The 17,836-nt window shown below is 33.5% G+C and overlaps 1 pseudogene; it reads right to left on the bottom strand.

Moving 5' to 3' along the window:
- Positions 1 to 7,300: 7,300 nt before the first annotated feature.
- Positions 7,301 to 8,790, bottom strand: LOC112509809 (annotated as a pseudogene).
- Positions 8,791 to 17,836: the final 9,046 nt, after the last annotated feature.

Here is a 17,836-nt window from a genome sequence, read left to right as displayed (position 1 = left end):
CGCAATTTTTCAAATAAATCTCAAACTAATGCTAACCTTCTCAAATTTGTGATAATTAGTCGATAACAAAAGGCTTGGTTGTATTTATATATGAACCCAAATGAATTTGAATGTAATATGAATGTTTTAAATCAAAGCTTTTTGGAATTATTGCATAGCATGATTGTGCATGTTCCTTTTCGTAACACACGTTCGTGCCATGTCCCAAGATCATCTTCAATTATTTGTTGATCAAAAACACACAGACCTTCAACTACCTTCATTTTCACTTTCACTTACTTTCAAGAATTACTTCCACATGCATTGATTTGTTAAAGTTTTAGCCGTTGTGATAAAAATAGGTCAATAAAGATACATGAAAGTTTTGTTTTCACGTTCTCATCATAACTTTTATTCTCAAACGAACGAAAGGTTCTGGAGATGAATCCTGAAGCTAGTGGGATTTTTTCGGTTGCTAGAGAAAGAAAGATGATAGACAACAATTTTCTTGTTCAAGTACAATATTCCAAGACCTACTAGATAAAAAGCAGTCATGGGGAAAGTCCCGGGGAAAGCCAACCTTTTGTTTTGGCTTGCCTGACTAGGTAAACTCCTTACCTACAACAACTTGTCTAGTAGGGGAGTTGGAGTCCCTTCTACTCTTTGTCCATTTTGCAACGTTATCGAAGAGAGAGAGGGCCACCTAATGTTTGAATGCTATTCGACAAAAGAGTTGTAGGCTTTGTTGTACCAATGGTGGCCCGAGATTCCAACATGTGCTACATCTTTCGAGGAGGTATTGGAGTCATTATCGTACTTTGCTGAAGAGAAAATGACCAAAATGTCGCTATCTGTGATTTGCCTAGCGGTCTCATGGGTTGTCTGGAGGAGCTGGAATGGAAAAAAAAACTCATAACAAGATGAAGTCCATCCGAGAAATAGCAAACAGTGTCTAGTTCTTTTCCATTTTGTGGGTTAAAAAGAGAGTAAAGATAGGGAGGGGAATTAGGTGGGAAACTTGGTGTTGTAACCCTCTACTATGTTTTTCGGATGCTTTGTTAGCTAGTGTCTTGCTAGGTTCTATTCTAATAAAATTGTTTCTTGCTATTAAAAAAGAAGTCTATATATATAACATACACACACAAAGAGAGAGAGAGAGAGAGAGAGAGAGAGAGAGAGAGAGAGAGAGAGAGAGCGAGCGAGCGCAAGTATCCAATAGAAATCCATTATTTGTTACAAATTCATACAAACCAATCCAAATTATTCAATACGCTTGATATTAATTAAGCTTTAATTCATATTATTTCACATGTTTTGTTCTTGCATGCATTTGTATGTTTGTGTTTATGTGTGAAACATATATTGATTTTTTTTCCACATGCATCTTGAAAGTTTCGTATATAAAATAACACTATATGAATATTTTGTGTTTCATATAAGTTGTTTCATAAATGAAGTAACACCTAAAAACTGGTTTGTAGGTTTGTTACAAATATTGGACATCACTCATAACACCTTTACAACATTGGATGATGATCAAGATAATTTTAAAAGTGATCAACATTGGAGAATACTCACAACACCTTTATAACAAATATTGGACGATACTCTCAACGCTTTTGTAGGCTAGAGGAGTGAATAGTTGAACAAATTTAAACCCATGACAAGTGGAAGGATATGCCATCAAGACAATAATAAAAGTGCGATCAAAATTAGAAGATTGAACATAATAAAAAACGAGACAAAGTCACAAAGACATAGAAGAGTGAAGATGGTTATATATGCTGGTAAAAGAATTTGGCGTTTTTGCTAATTCCACGATTATCATCACAGTTAGGAAATAATGGTGTCTATTATGATTTGCTCCCAATCCAAAATAGAGTTCCACCCTTTCTTTTTTAATGTATGTTATCTAATACTATGGGAGTTGCAACATACATTCACTAAGCAATTGGGTCATGCACTTGAGTTATGTATTGTTAATTTGTAGGATGCCCCTACAATCATATCTCTCACCCAAAAACTCCAAGCTAAATCCATCTTAATATTTTTAAGATAAAAAGAATCAACAAGGAAGAGGGGATGGCACTTTGACACTTTGCCCTCTCTTTAAGGTCCTAATAAAAAAACTTCTCCAAACTTCCTAAAAAATAAAAAAATTGCAACCCATATATGACCTTCCCTGCATTATTTTGCAAAAGATAGAAAATCATTAATGTAATCCAACTTAATCTTATAACTTAGCGATGATTCATGAAATCTATAATTAAATAAAACAAAGGTCTTGGTGGATTGAATTTGCAGAGGTTCTATTAATATCTGAAAAAGGGGGAAATGGAACTTTTCAAGCCACTAGAGCATGTTAAATTTAAGAGGAAAATGAATGAATAGTCGATGGTGACAAAGCAGATTAACAATAATTAGGGCACCTATAAGTGGAAGACGTTGCATGATGCGAGGCTTTTGAACCAATAGCAAATAAGCACTACCTTTTGCATTCCAAATACAAGGATAAAATAAACGATACATATTTTTACAACAAAAGTTGTTAAAAGCATATTATCCGTCCGTACGTGTAAATCTAAGCAATATCCTCACTTTATGTAATCGTGTTTTAACATTTAAACATAGCATTCTTGTATCATTTAGGGGGTGTTTGGTTCGTTTTAAGTAATAACAATGGTAATGAGAATGAATATGCTTATGAATAGGAATGAAATAATCATGTTAACTTTTATCTTATATTGCATTGTATTATATTACATTGGTGATGTTTGGTAACGAAAAATTCATGAAATAATGAATGTATATCGATCTTTTTTGGTCCGATATTTATTAACCTCATTAGATTGAATAGATTGGAATCTGAGAAAGGGCATTAGACATATAAAAAACTGCAAAATAGAAGAGGTGAAGAAGGTTCTCCAAATGCGTATTTTGTTGATGATATGAAGAAGTTGTAACACATAAAAATTTGACTGTAATATCGAAATCAAAACCCATTTCTAACCCTAACAATATTTTTTCAAAATCAAAATCCGTTACTAACCCTAATTAGAAGATTTGTTCAAAATCAAAATTTGGAACAAAATCAATTCCTCTCTAACCCTAATAAAAAAATTTGAAATCAAAAGCTAGAACAATATATGTTCCTCTCTAACCCTAATAAAATGTGTTTGAAATCAAAAAGTGAAATTGAGCGGATTAAGAACAAATTAAGTATAACTTAACGTGGATATTATACCTAGATATGTTATTCTAGTACTTAATGTTACGCGACGTAAGTGAAACTTGATATGTTCTTAAAATTATGGTCCAAAAACGGACAATTACATATAAATCTGTTTTCAAACTATGTTTACCATAATAATTATTAAATGAATGTACATTTATTTTGTAAATGATATGCCTCAATGTCAATCATAAAACCACAAAGTCTGGATGATGGAGCAATCTTCACTGAGAACAATGATGTAGCAATCTCCTTAAATGCAACAATGATCGCAATCTTCAGTGAGCCCTACTAATGTACAAAATGTTATGAAAACGTGGATGTCTGGGGGTGAAGGAATGTGCAACACTACCTTTGGTTGAAGCTCTATCATGGCTTCGAGATTGGTGGTACTAACAGGTTATGAAACATGCTTTCAAGTTGTTGCAAACGCAACGAAGCAAGGAGAAAAAGACAATAATTATGCTATTAGTTTGGGCTGCCATTGTTTGACAGACGCTAGAATAACTAGATAGGTTGAGAATATGACGATCGTTGGTAATTATAATGCTTTAATTGTTAAAAAGAAGCATTAGATGTGTTTGATTTACAACCGTTATGCTGCTAAAATTTCTACATATAACCTCATCCGTTTTTGTTTTTATGAACCATAGGAGCGATTTCAATTTCTTAAGGATGAGTCACAATTTAGTACTGACAACCTTCCCCTGATGAGACATCTCTTTGGGAGCAGAGTGTTGTAGGACGGAAGAAGAACCGTATTTTTGGTTTCAGGACCACCCAAGATCCTTCTTATACTATGACGGGTAGATGTAGCAGTAGCACCGGGAGATCATGCGATTCAACAACGGAGGTATGTTGGTTAATTGTTATATACTTTCTTATTACTTTAATTGCGAACAAATTACTGATTGTGTCAAATATTGAATATTTACAGGTAGCGAAATTAAGAGAGAAGTTGACAAGGTAAAGACGAAGGCGCGGCTGCGGGAGGAATGCCATCACGTCGAGATGGAGGCCAAATGGAAGAGTAGAGAAGATTTGGAGGCCGAACAGTCCAGACAAGCTGTGCATCAGCCAAACAGGTCGCCTTATCAGAATATTTTGTTGTGTTTATGCAGTAGTCAAGATAAGTTTTCCCCCTCCCGCACTTCCTGGGAGTTAGATTGTATTAATTTGAACATTAAATTGTATGAATTTGATATTTTAAAATGTATGAATTGGATATTTTAAATTGTATGAATTGGTTAGTTTTAGTTTGTTCACAATTTTGATTTGTTTTTATGGTCAGGTTTTGTATAATAAATATAGGAATTATGTAATTATAAATTATTTTTTAAAATTAATAAAAATAGCGACGGATTAGCGAGGGAAAATCCGTCGCTGAAACTCCCTCGCTAATCCGTCATTGAAAGTTTCCCTCGTTGATCCGTCACTGAAAAATACCTCGTTGATCCATCGCTGAAAAATCTCTTGTTGATCCGTCACTGAAAAATCTCTCACTGGTCCATACTAAAGTTTCCCTCGCTGATATGTCGCTGAAAGTTTTACTCGCTGATCCGTCGCTGAAAGTTTTCCTCGTTGATTCGTCGCTGAAAAATTCCCTCACTATCTGTCGATGAAAGTTTTCCTCACTGATCCGTTGCTGAATTTCGTCGTTGATAGTATTACCTACAAGAATTTGACCGACGGATGATCAGCGACGGAGGAGGCTATTAGCGACGCATCAGTGAGAGATTTTTTCCCTTGCCGATACTCTTCATTTTTGTAGTGGCTTACCTTTTATCCTATTAGAGGAAGATAAGTGATAAAAGGGTCTTAAAAAAAGAAAAAAAACAAACAATATGAATTGATTAACATCATATAAGAGGATTTAAATATTTTTTTACATTCAAATGTTGTAAATTTTAGATAAAAATATATGCTCACATATGTTTCTAAGTTACATAATATAATTTTAATAATTCTAATATTTCTTGATTTAGGATGAGACTTTTGAGATTTGAGGTGGAAAATGTGTTAAGTAGAATCTATCTAAACGTACATTCGCTAGTTTGATGTTTTCAAGTCGGGTGGTAGAACTTTTAAAGTGTTTATAATTCATGATTTGTTATTTTGTATAATACGGTATATTTCTTAAATCAAGAACTTTTTGTTTATTTCTTATCGGATGCTTGAAATTGTTTATCAAGGTTTCTTATTCATTAATTCAAAGATTAAATCAAGTACACATATTTATCTAAACTCCGGTCTTAACTAGCTACAATTATTAAGGGGTTTGTAAAAGCATATGTACTTGTATGTCTTTTTGTGTTTCATGGTTTCCTCAAAAAGATTTTCTAACTTACTATAATTAATATTACTAATTTCACGTAAGTAATTCTAAGAAGAAATAATGTCGAAGATGTTTAACCACTTAAAAAACTATCTTGCATTTTTTAGAAAAAGAAACCCAAGATTGTGCATAATAGTAATTTAATTTGTAAATAAACGTATGCAATAATTAAAAGGTATCATATCAATGGATCGAACTCTAGTAAGATGACAATTATAAAACAAGTAAGAAATATATAATTCAGGTAAGTGTCAAGAGATGCTACATGAATCTAAATATAAATACCTCATTAGTAACATACAAAGTGGAGGAACTCCTTTTATGAAGGTCTCTACCTATCAAGCTACCCTTTTACGCATAGATGCCTCTCACACTTTTCAGATCATCGAAGGATTTGTATTGAAACGTGACGGAACCGCATAAAATAACACACATGCTTTAGAAAAAAAAATATAATATTAGATGAATATCTTTCATGCTAACAAAATGGTATTTTATATTGCATTGTTTTTACCAACAAGTTCGAACAAAAATCCCTACATAAAATATAGTAAAAAAATAGAAAAATCAATAAAATTCAATTCAATTTCAGGAACGGAGCATCAACGGCTTCAAAAATGACGTTCTGAGGTAGTATTGTGGCCTTTTCCAAAAAAATAATAATTCTTTTTAGTTACTAAACACTGATGGCTTCAAAAAGATAAACCTTCACAATTAGATACTACATTGGTGGATACAGACAATGTTCTAGAACAATTGTCGGTAATCTGTTGCTAATAAGAGAAGAATCATCAACGATTCATTTATCACAGTTAATTTGTTGGAAATTAATCCATCAGTGAAAGTCATTTTTCTAATAGTGTGAACTTGATCTCATTTGTTTAGAGTATAGCATATTCCAATCGTTTAATCGAAAACAAGGTATACACTTTGATGAAATTCTTAAACGAGGAGGGGAATGACAGTCGGGCTGCCAGTGGTGGCATGGCAATGGTACTAGGTGGGATCGAGGGTTTTGATGGATTTGTATTGCACAAGTCTTTTGGTGTATAACTCAAAATTTAAATTTTAATGGAGTTTAAAAGTTTAGGAAAAAAAACCCTGAATTTCAAACTAATTAATAATTTAATTTTACATTTAAATTGAAAAACTTAGAGGTTATTTTAATCGTTTCTTAGTTATATACCCCTTTCAACTAGAAATGTACTTTATTAGTTATGTCGAACAAGAGCTATATCATGATTCAAAAAGATGGGTTAATATTTTTAATATATAGGTTTACTTTGCTTTAATTTTTATCTCTAACATATTCTTTATAATTAATTGGCTAAAAGTGAATTAGATGCAAAAATTGAAATATCACTATCTCTTTTTTCTTCTGGAAATAGAACCATAACCAAACATCTATATTGATGATCAATTTAGAATATACAAATATATTTAACTAAAAGAAGTGCATTCGATAAGTACAGATTGGACCAGATACTTTGACGAGACCGTTAGCATCGTAACTCTTCCTAGGAAATAATATACATTAGTTTCACTACAAAACCACTTTTGTCTATTATACTTAAAACATTGCAAAAGAATACATATTTACTGATGAAAAAGACTACACATATTGAGGGTGTGGGAAGAATAAGCCGTACATTACAAATGTAGTAAAATCCCAAAGCGAAGATTACATAATTATAAAGAAAGCGAGCTTTGGTTCGCACAATCACCCAACATGTCAACTTTAGGTTTTTCTATGTAATCGAGAATAAATTGACATGATTTCATGTGCTAAGTTCAATGGTGCGATTTGGCAAAATTTCAAATCGAACATCCATGCAATCAACGTCCTTGTTTAGTCCAATTTCCCAACCGTTGGATGAATATCACAAGACATTGAGATCTCTAGCTTCAAGATATCGATGATTTTATGATCTTTTATTTCTGGAAGTTTCTTCTCATCCATTTCGTTGATTTTTGCTGCAAAATTGGATATTTTTTCATTGCTAACTGGAGACTTGTTTTTGTATATAAAATATGGTATCATTTGAATTATGCCGAAGGAGAATCCAAGCACATTTGGAACCTATAAAGCAAGTTGTAAAAAATCATTACCAAGAGGGGCATAACTTTAAAAAATGAGTTGATGAAAGATTGCAACTTTTCTCATACCGCGATATTGAAGTCACCAAGAAGTAGACCATAAAAGAACCACATGACGGCACCGAGGGTGAGTGGTAGAGATAATAGAATTGGCATGTACTCTACACTTTTTGTTCTAATCACTTGTCGCTGCAAAATAATGTGAATAAATATTTAAACGGATCATATATATTAGGAAACATAACAACGTCAAATGCAAATATTTGCAATGTCACCAGGTAAGTTTATGCTTTTTATCCATGTATACTTACCAAAACTCTCAAAGGAGCTACAAAAACACTTAAAGGAAACACAAGGCAAATCCATCCAGCTATCACCCCTCAAGTAACTCCACTTGCAAGGAACTGAATTAGGACAACAATCAATCCGAACCCGACAACTATTAGCAATACAAATAGCTTCAAACTCTCCATCTGCATAACCAAGTTACTTTTTGTTAGTTTAACCCTTCTTTAATGATAACAATGATTGTCAGTTTGCAATGTAAAATAATGATTAATCTGTACGTATCCTAGCCTTCTTTGGTGCATAGAAGAGAAAAAAACCTATGTACAAGGTTTCAATGATGTTAATGGTGATGAGAGGCATGACATTGCTCTTCAACAATGCACAATATATCCAAAGCATGGCACTGAACAAACCCACCACATAAGATGCCGACTGAAATCCTTCAGTTGATTTCTTTTTATAAACATCGTCTGCATTTCTTTTTAAATTGTATACGAAAGTTGGGGTTAGAAAATTATTATTCATCCAAGGCTAAACTACAAGATTTCATGAAAAGTGGATAAAAGAAAATTAGAACAAACATAAAAAGACTTGCATTGGTGCAAGAAATACCATAACGGAGACGAAATTGCCTGGAAATATTACAAAACAAAATGTTAATTAGCAGCAGAATCCAACAATATATAAGAGCACAAATACACAAGGGGACGAGACGGAAACACAAAGGAAAGAGAGCAACACAAGAAGTATATACCAAGAAGGCCAAACGCTAGAGTGAGATGAGACAAGTTTCGGGTCATCGTTCTTAACTGGTTACAAAGACAAGTGTATCTCTCCTTCCTCTGTTGCAGAAAAATTAGTTATTGTTTTAACAAATGCAAACCTCTCTCTCTTGTTAATCTTGGTGATTGGTGTATAAGAGATGGTAGAATTGATCCTTTTATATAGGAAGCAAGGATTATGAGCAATTGAGCATATCAGGAGACTTCTTTTTCTTTTATATTTGATACTCAACGCAATTTAAAATTGTGCGGACACATAATTACTGTTTATCCATTTTTTTGTGCTTGCACAATTACATAATTTATTTAAAAACAATGAAGATTTAATCAGATAATAATTTTATAAAAATATGACCATTATTAATTAGCATATAAAATTAACTTGTATAATATATATATCAAGATGTGCCCAGGGTACGTAATCAAACATAAAAATCAAGAAATGCTTTGCTAAGCTTATCTAAACATAAAGACATTATAATGTACAAAAAGGGCTGGGAACTCTCTTTTTATGAGGTCTACCACAACAAGGGGGAATCATGCTGCACTGCTAAAAGTTCAGTCAAAATAAGAATTATGAAAATTTAGGGGCCGTTTACCAAATGCTTACATGAGTAAGCGCTTATCAAGTTACATTACCTTACCGAATGAATATGACAAAGACCAAGAATCTTATCCCGTAAGAGCAAAGGCAAGGACCGAGAGTCTTACCCGATAAGTGATGACGACGACTCTTATCATGGTTAGCGCTTACCGGATAAATTATTACATAAAATGTCATTTTGGTAGACTCAAATTTTACTCGATAAGTAAACGATAGTGTTGAATTTTACCGGGTAAGTGTTTAGGTAAACGACCCCTTAGATGTGTTAATTATAATACAGTGAAAATACGAATTATGAAAATTTGAAAAAATGTTGGAATACCAGATGATGAAATTTGGGGCAGACTGTTTCTGTCAAGCTGTTAACTGGTCGTATGCTTTGTATCTCTTCCTTAATAAATATTTTCACATATCTGAAGTTTGAACGTTTTCTGTGCATTTATCCCTCCTTCATTGCCCCATTAACATCTTAACAAGTTGTTTGACCTCCTCTAATGAAGACATCAAATCTTATACCAAATTTGACCCCAAATAATTTTAACGAGGGCATCAAATTTTACATCAAATTTGGTGTGATAAATATTAGCACATCAAATTTGATGTAACACTATCTACTTACACTAGTTGAAGAAGATAATTAAAAGGAGTACACCTTCAATCTTACGTTTTCGTGTTCCATTTGATGTTACCCGTTAAAGAAGCTCTATTATTTGCACCACCAATTTTCCATCAATTTTTATGTATTTGACGAAAAATCCTGTGTTACCATTGGAGATGCTCTTATTTGCTCCAGCCTATCTGGCATATAACTAGAAGCCATCAACTCTTTGAGGCTGATGACATATAAAAAAGGATCAAATGTATAATCGATTCAATGTGATTGTATTATACAGCCATCGGGGTAAGCACAAGGTAGGGATTCCGTTTTGATTTTTTTTGTGATGCTCATTTAAGCTTACTCGAACAGTTAAGATTCAATAATAATCCAACCTAGATAATTGCTGATGCAGATGCCTATCTCATATTGTAAAAGTTAGATGATGAACAAATCTCAGCCATATTTTGTCATATGAAAAGGGAGAAAGAAAGCATGATTGGTTGAAAAGCAGCTTGCTATGACGTTGTTGACATCACCCACTTAACTAGTTGATGGAACAAGCGAAAATGAATGCCTCAAAACAGCACAGTCCTTCCATTCAATTTTAATTCACTTCTTTTATTTAGTCTAGTGGGTTCGAAAGTTTTGCTTTAAGTTGTTTTTCCTTCCTAGCTTCTTGCATTCTACTGCTGTCATCTAAAATAATCTCTGAAATCCCATGCTGCAAGATATCTGTCACTTTCAATTAGCCAAAGCATTTGCTACTTAAGATGATAATCCCCAGCACTTAGGTGAGTGGGGAGAGATAACATATACACCATGGTAATGGGAGACACACCATACAAAGCAAAGATATTCATACGACATTTAATTTGATTGCCAATTAACTAGTGTGATGACCTAAGCATATTAATTATATTGTACTTCTAATCATTCATATGTTTAGTATTTGGGAAGATTGTTTCGCTATGGACTAGATCAATCCATCGGTAAAACAAGGATTTTTGGAATCTAACGTAATATGAATGCTAAAAACAAGAATTTTCGGAATTATCACACTATACAATCATGGTATATCCCAAAATGTTACTCTTGGATCCCTGGAACCAAAACATACGTCAGGACAAATTAAAAAACTGACTAGCGTCCACAGATATACCATGATTGTATATCTGCCAAGATTCCTTATGTTCTGATTTCGCCGCCTCTTTGTTTCATATCACATTCCTCAACATCACTGTGAATGACTATTATTGTAAAACTCAAAACAAGATCGTCCAAATCAACAACAAAATCGTTTATTCAAAGTAGGAACTGTATCGATATAAGCAGAAACGAGAATTACTTATCAAACTTCAATGAACAAATAAACCAATCAATTGAAATACCAACACACTTATGTAAGAAAATGAAAAGCGAAAGGAGATAAGAGACGACACCAATACTGGAAAATCCAAAATGGGAAAAACCAAGGACGTAGGAGACCATTGAGAAGTTTACTATCAATATTGAGTACAATGCTTGGAAACGAAGATACAATCGATATACACATATATATATAGAGAGAGAGGGGAGCGTTCAAATAAAAATCACCCAATTTGTACAAACCGTAAAAACCACATTCAACCAATCATAATTTATCATTTTGTTCAATTTTTTTTGTAATTATGAGAGGTTGATTAACCATTTTTATTGTGAAGGGTATTAATCATGGATATTATCATTTTCATTATTTTAATTTTAGAGAAATACATGAAACAGTTTCATTAAAATTTCATATGAAACAATTTCATAACCATATATGAAACAAATTCATCAAAAAAAAGTATTACATAAAACAATTTCACAAGATTAAACAATTTCATGAAAAAATTTCATAAAATTAAACAATGAAATCGACGTATGAGGGTGGTTTTCATTTGATCGTTTCTCTCTCTCTCTCTCTCTCTCTCTCTCTATATATATATATATATATATATATAAATACACACACACAAACACACACCCCCCAATATAGCTTAGAAATTATGTATTTGGAGAGGATCGATGAACATGTAGAAGAGAATGCCCAAAAGAAATGTTGGAATTGCCATTAGAAAACCCGTCAACAGAACTTGGGGAAACTTCCTTGGTGATTAAAGTCGGGAAGTCGCAGGGACTCTCTTTATTGCAAACCATAGTGGCTAAGTTGAGTTTTCTAGCAGGTTGGGTGGTTTCCAAGTTCGAAAGTCGCCCAAGCTTGCTATGCATTTTCACATTTTGATGTTGTGCTTTAAAATTAAGTTTCACAACTTTGCATTCAGATCCCATAAAAGGTAATAGGTTAATGAAAGTACACATACTAAAAGATCTATAATTGTGATTAAATTAAGTCATGCGGAACAGTAGTGTGTTTAGCAGAAGATGTACTTTGCATGCCTAATTCAAGGACTACTCCTTGTTTGTTCAATTTAAGTGCTAGATACTAGATAGAAGATGTTTTGTTATATATAATTCAGGCGTGAGCAAGCCTCTTGTAGAGAGAATTTTCTATCTAGTTAAAAAGTCTAAGACTTTTGCCCATGGTAAATGGTTCATCCTCTTGTATATGTAAGCTCGTTCAGAAGCCGAGGGCGGTAAGTGAGAAATGTGTGAAATAGAAAGAATGTATCTTGTAAAGGGAAAAAAGAGGTTGATTCTTAACCTAATACAAAATGGCTCTCTCTTCTAGTGTGGATGCAAGCAACCGATTAATTAGAACCTCATAAATCTCTTTTGCCTTGTCTCTACTTATTATTTACTGTGATTGTTTGGTTATTGTCATTGCTTGTTTCGGTTTAAGGAAGAACGCAAGGAACTGATAAGAAGGTAGAAGCTGAGCAACAAAATCAATTATGTTTGTTACTTTAGCCTACAACTAATAACATATTGAAAGCAATAATACCTAATAGTGCTGGAGAAATCGTACACCCTTTTTTAAATACATGTTACCCACTATACGGTGGGAGTTGCGAATACATTCACTAAGAAATTGGATCATCCACTCAGTAATCAATGTTTATTTTGTGGATGTAGGCAATATATTAGAAGAAATGCCCCTATAATCCCTCATCCAAGGACTCCAAGCTATATTTATTCTATTACTTCAAAAAAAAAAGTTCAATTTATTTTAGAGTTTTTTTTTTTCTTTTTACAAGATAAAAAAATCCAACTTAATCTTAAAAGTAATGACCGATGAAATTTATAATTAAGAGAAACAAAGATCTTGCAATATAATGGAATTTTCAGAGCTATATTCATATATGGCAAGGAGCTATTAGCTATAACATCTGAAAAAGGGAAAATAAGGCCTGTTTGTTTTTTGAAAAAACAGTTCTTATTAGCCTGTTATGTCTGATTCATTAAGAGGTACGATCATTCAAAGTGTTTGTTTTTTTCCAATTTTCCAGAGGCACTTATATTTTATTGTCCTCTTATCTGGTAAGAGGTAAACCAACATCTTATTTGCTTCTTATTGTTCTCGACACTTTTAGCAATGACGTTTCTCATTTGATTAACCTTAATCGATCATTTCTCTCAATTGATCTTACCAAATCGATCCTCACATCTCTCAGTTGGTGTATTTTAATAGGATTTAATTTTGTTAAATACCGTTAATGACATATTTTCGTTTAAATGAATGTTAATTATATAATTTAGATATAAATTTTATAATGATGATGAATAAATATGTGAAATTGTATAAATTATTCTATAAATTCAACATCATAATTTTCTAATCGATAAATAGGCAATTTAAACAAATTCAGACAGTAATCAGTTTACAAAAACAAACAGTCTTATTGATTTAAATTTCAGAATTCAACATCATCTCTTATTAATCAGAAGTGAAATAAGACTTCAAACTTCAGCATCTTTTAAAAAAAATGCCACCTAAATTTTTTAAAACCACTTGGGCATATTAAATTTAAGACGAAAACTAATAAATAAATAATGGAGACAAAGCACCTTAACGATTATTGGGGCACCTGACTTTTGCTGGCAAAATAATGCTCAGCCTTTCGCATACCAAAGGCGATAAAATCTGTCTAAGGATAAAATATAATAAACAATACATATTTTTACAACAAAAGCTTTCTAAGACATCTTATCCATTCGTATGTGTATATTTACACACCATTCTCACTTTTATGTGATTGTTTCTTTAACATCTAGTCATTGTATTCTTGCATCATTCAATCCCAAAGATAGGGTTAAACACCATCACCTATTGCATTTATAGCTTGATCTTGATTACTACTAGAAAAACAAGTATCAGCGACGAATATCAGCGAGGGAAATGCCAAAAAAACTCATTCCCTCGCTGATCCCTAGCTGATCTGCGAGGGAAAGTTTCCTTCGCTGATACATCGCTGAACAGCGAGGGATCAGCGAAGGAAATACCAAAAAAATCTTTCCCTCGCTGATCCCTCGCTAATTTGCGAGGGAAATTTCTTCTAAAAAATCCTTCGCTGATCCCTCGCAAATCAGCGAGGGATCAGCGAGGGAAATGACAAAAATTCAGAATCCCTCGCTGATCCCTCGCAAATCAGCGAGGGATCAGCGAGGGAATGTGAATTTTTGTCATTTCCCTCGCTGATCCCTCGCTGATTTGCGAGGGATCAGCGAGAGATTTTTCTATTTTTCCTATTTTCTCATTTTTATGTGTTATATGTACATATTTTTATATGTTGATATCGTATGTATGCATGTCATGTGTTGTTTGTGTGTGTGTGTATATATATATATATATATATGTGTGTGTTGTGGTTGCTAACCGCGATATATGCATGTGTTATAAGTATATATACCCGTCGTGAGGGAAAATGATATACGTTCACATATACACATACGTTTAAACATATATGCATCCATCCAATCGTGGTTAGCAACTAGTAGACATGTATATATGTGTATATATAATTGACCGACGGGTATATACACATATAACACATACAACGTCGTGTAAACATATATGTATATAACACGGGCTAACGGGTATATATATTTATAACACATGCATATATATATATATATATATATATACTACCTTAATATGCATTTACATCAAAGTCTTAAGTACTACCTTTAAAGCATTAGGTACTGCTCTTTAATGCATGGATTTTAAAAATCTCTTAATTTCAAATTGTGATGCATTAGGTACAAGTTTGTAAGGCATCATCTTACCTACCACCAAAGAAGACTATTTCGATTCATCTTTCTTCCTACCCAGTTGCTTTAGACCCACTTTCATCATAAGATTCAAAATTCAAATAACCCACATCTCTACCTTTGATGCACCCACCGCCTAAAACCATTGAAATTGACATGTCCAGCCTTCTCTTTCCTTTTGTTCAACCAAATTAAGCTTTCTTCCAAAGATTCATGTGTACAACAATTGCAATTGCAGCTTCTGATCAGCCTATTCAAAATTCAAAATTGTTGCTTCATCCAAGGATTCTTCTTCCCAACAAATCTCCTTCAACTTATCTGAAGCACGTCAGAGGGGAGTGCCACCACGAGCAACGACCCATTGAAAACATACGCGATGATAACAAAAGGAGAGCAGAACGTGAAGAACTCAAGCTTTAGAAGCAACGATGGCGATGGTTCAGTAGGGGGTCTTCACGGAGGATGAAGAGGAAGGTATATGCACATGAAATACATTACACAACGAACAGGGCGGTGGCGGAGGAGATGAGAAGGAAGACATTCTTGCCGTACAAATCAGGGTTACTGGGTTGCTTAGGGTTTCATCACAATCTTCATGAAGTTTCTCGAGGAAGATGATAAATTGTTGGTAATTCATTATATTGATTTGATTTTTGTTGTTGGTAATTCATTATAGGGTTCACTGTCAATTCACTTTTATGTGTACATTTTTCCCCCAACAATTTCATCTTGCTTTTATAACAATCTCTTGATTTGATGCTCATTGACATCTTCAATCTCCTGATTAGATTCTTCCATGGTTTCTCTGTTTTGTTTTATTTTTCATTGACATGTTCAATCTCCTGATTCGATTCTTCCATCTGTTGTAGTTTCAGAATAGCAGGAGGGTAGATAGATGGTTTATGGATAGGAAAACATCCAAAGAATCTTGATTCGAGACAGAACCATTGTCATTTTTTGGTTTAAAAATGTACCCTTTTCCTCCATCTTTGGTAGATATTACGTCCGAGATTTTGCATAGGTTAACAAACATCCATGAATATTATACCTTCTATAACTATGATGAATCAAGACCCAGATGCTTTTTCTTTTCATTAATCTGGCGTGATTAAATCTACAGTTGTTAACCTCGAGGTAAGATCCAGATTTTTAATGTTATTTTTAGTGTTAATCTTCTGTAATAGGTTGGTCTCCTTAACACTATTGGGGATGATCTTCTAGAGTGTACAAGGAGGAACATATAAGATATGATGTTGCTGGAAGAAAATCAAGGACATAGACTGTATAATGTTACCTTAAAGAGTTATAATTTTGTCTCAAGAAGCTATTGTAGGTGCATTGCATTTACCCATCTTATATTAGATTGGCCATGGGACATGAGTGAAAGCTAATGTGTTCAATCACCTTAAATTTTCAAGGAATCCAACATTTTGAACTAGCTACCAACTTAACAAAATGCATCTATCATAAATTTAACTCCAAAACATGTTACCACTTCTATTATAAAAACCTTCAGGTCAATGAAATTTTACTCCCGGTCTTGAWTTTTTTTGGYTGTATGAGTTAATGTGTGTATGTTTCTTGCTACTACCCACTCTTTACATATGGTACTTTACATAAATTAATATAATCAATAGAAAAGTTCCATATTTTGAGAGAAGGCCAATGTTCACATAAAATTTGACACCACTGAAGGTTTAAAAGCTTGGTTGACAAGTGCAGGTGCTAATGGGTTCACATTTTTTTATATTTGATCATATATATGGAGGAGGAGGGTCTCCATCAAGCAATATGTTTGACGAGTGTGTTGCTCATCTGTTAGATGATCTGTTTCAAGGATACAACGGTACAGTTATTGCGTATGGTCAGGTAGTTTTATTCATATAAACTTTACAGTAAGAACACAACTTTTTTTTTGTTTTCTTTTGTTGACATTTCACAAAATAAACACGTGCAGACGGGTTCAGGCAAGACTTACACCATGGGTACTGCTCCAAAAGAAGGTTCCAACAGAGGACTGATCCCTCAAGTTATGAACACAATATTTAACAAGATTGAGACACTGAAAGATCAAATTGAATTCCAATTGCATTGTTCCTACNTTCAAACGATAATTTTGGTGGTGAGGAGTACAAATGTGCGAAATTACATATGGTAGACCTTGCTGGATCTGAGAGAGCTAAGATAGCAGGTTCCTAAGGAGTTCATCTGAAAGAAGGTCGGTGCAAGTGTTAACTCACAGCTATTAAAGGGTGTAGTCATACTTTTTCACACTAGATTTCATATTGATGTTGTTATTCACAAATTTTAGGTTGGAGTTCTGAAGTGCATTGGATGGATTTTCTGGTTATTAATTATTTTAATGTCTTCAAGAGGATCCGATAATCTGGTGGCCTCAGTGGTTAAGATTGTGTCAGTGACCAATAAAGATGAAGTTGTGTACGATGTTAAAGGTAAATGGAAGGCTTTCTCTTTGTGGCCTTTACCAAACACTTACTTGGGTAAGAGCTTTTCAAGTCATATTATCTTACTAGATAGATATGGTATGGACCAAAAATTTTACCCTTTAAGAACGAGACAAGGATAATAGTCTTACCCGACAAGTGAGGGTGATGACTCTTATCACGGTAAGCGCTTAACGAGTAATGATTTGCCGATTGAGTTTTTTTTTGTGTGGTTGCTTTGCGACAGTTGTGCTATTATAACATCAGTTGGAGTTTGTACAGAGTGT

Source organism: Cynara cardunculus (genome assembly GCF_001531365.2).
Source record: "Cynara cardunculus var. scolymus isolate 2C chromosome LG 3, CcrdV1, whole genome shotgun sequence".
Taxonomy (NCBI): Eukaryota; Viridiplantae; Streptophyta; class Magnoliopsida; order Asterales; family Asteraceae; genus Cynara; species Cynara cardunculus.
This window is presented reverse-complemented; position numbering and strand designations above follow the sequence as displayed.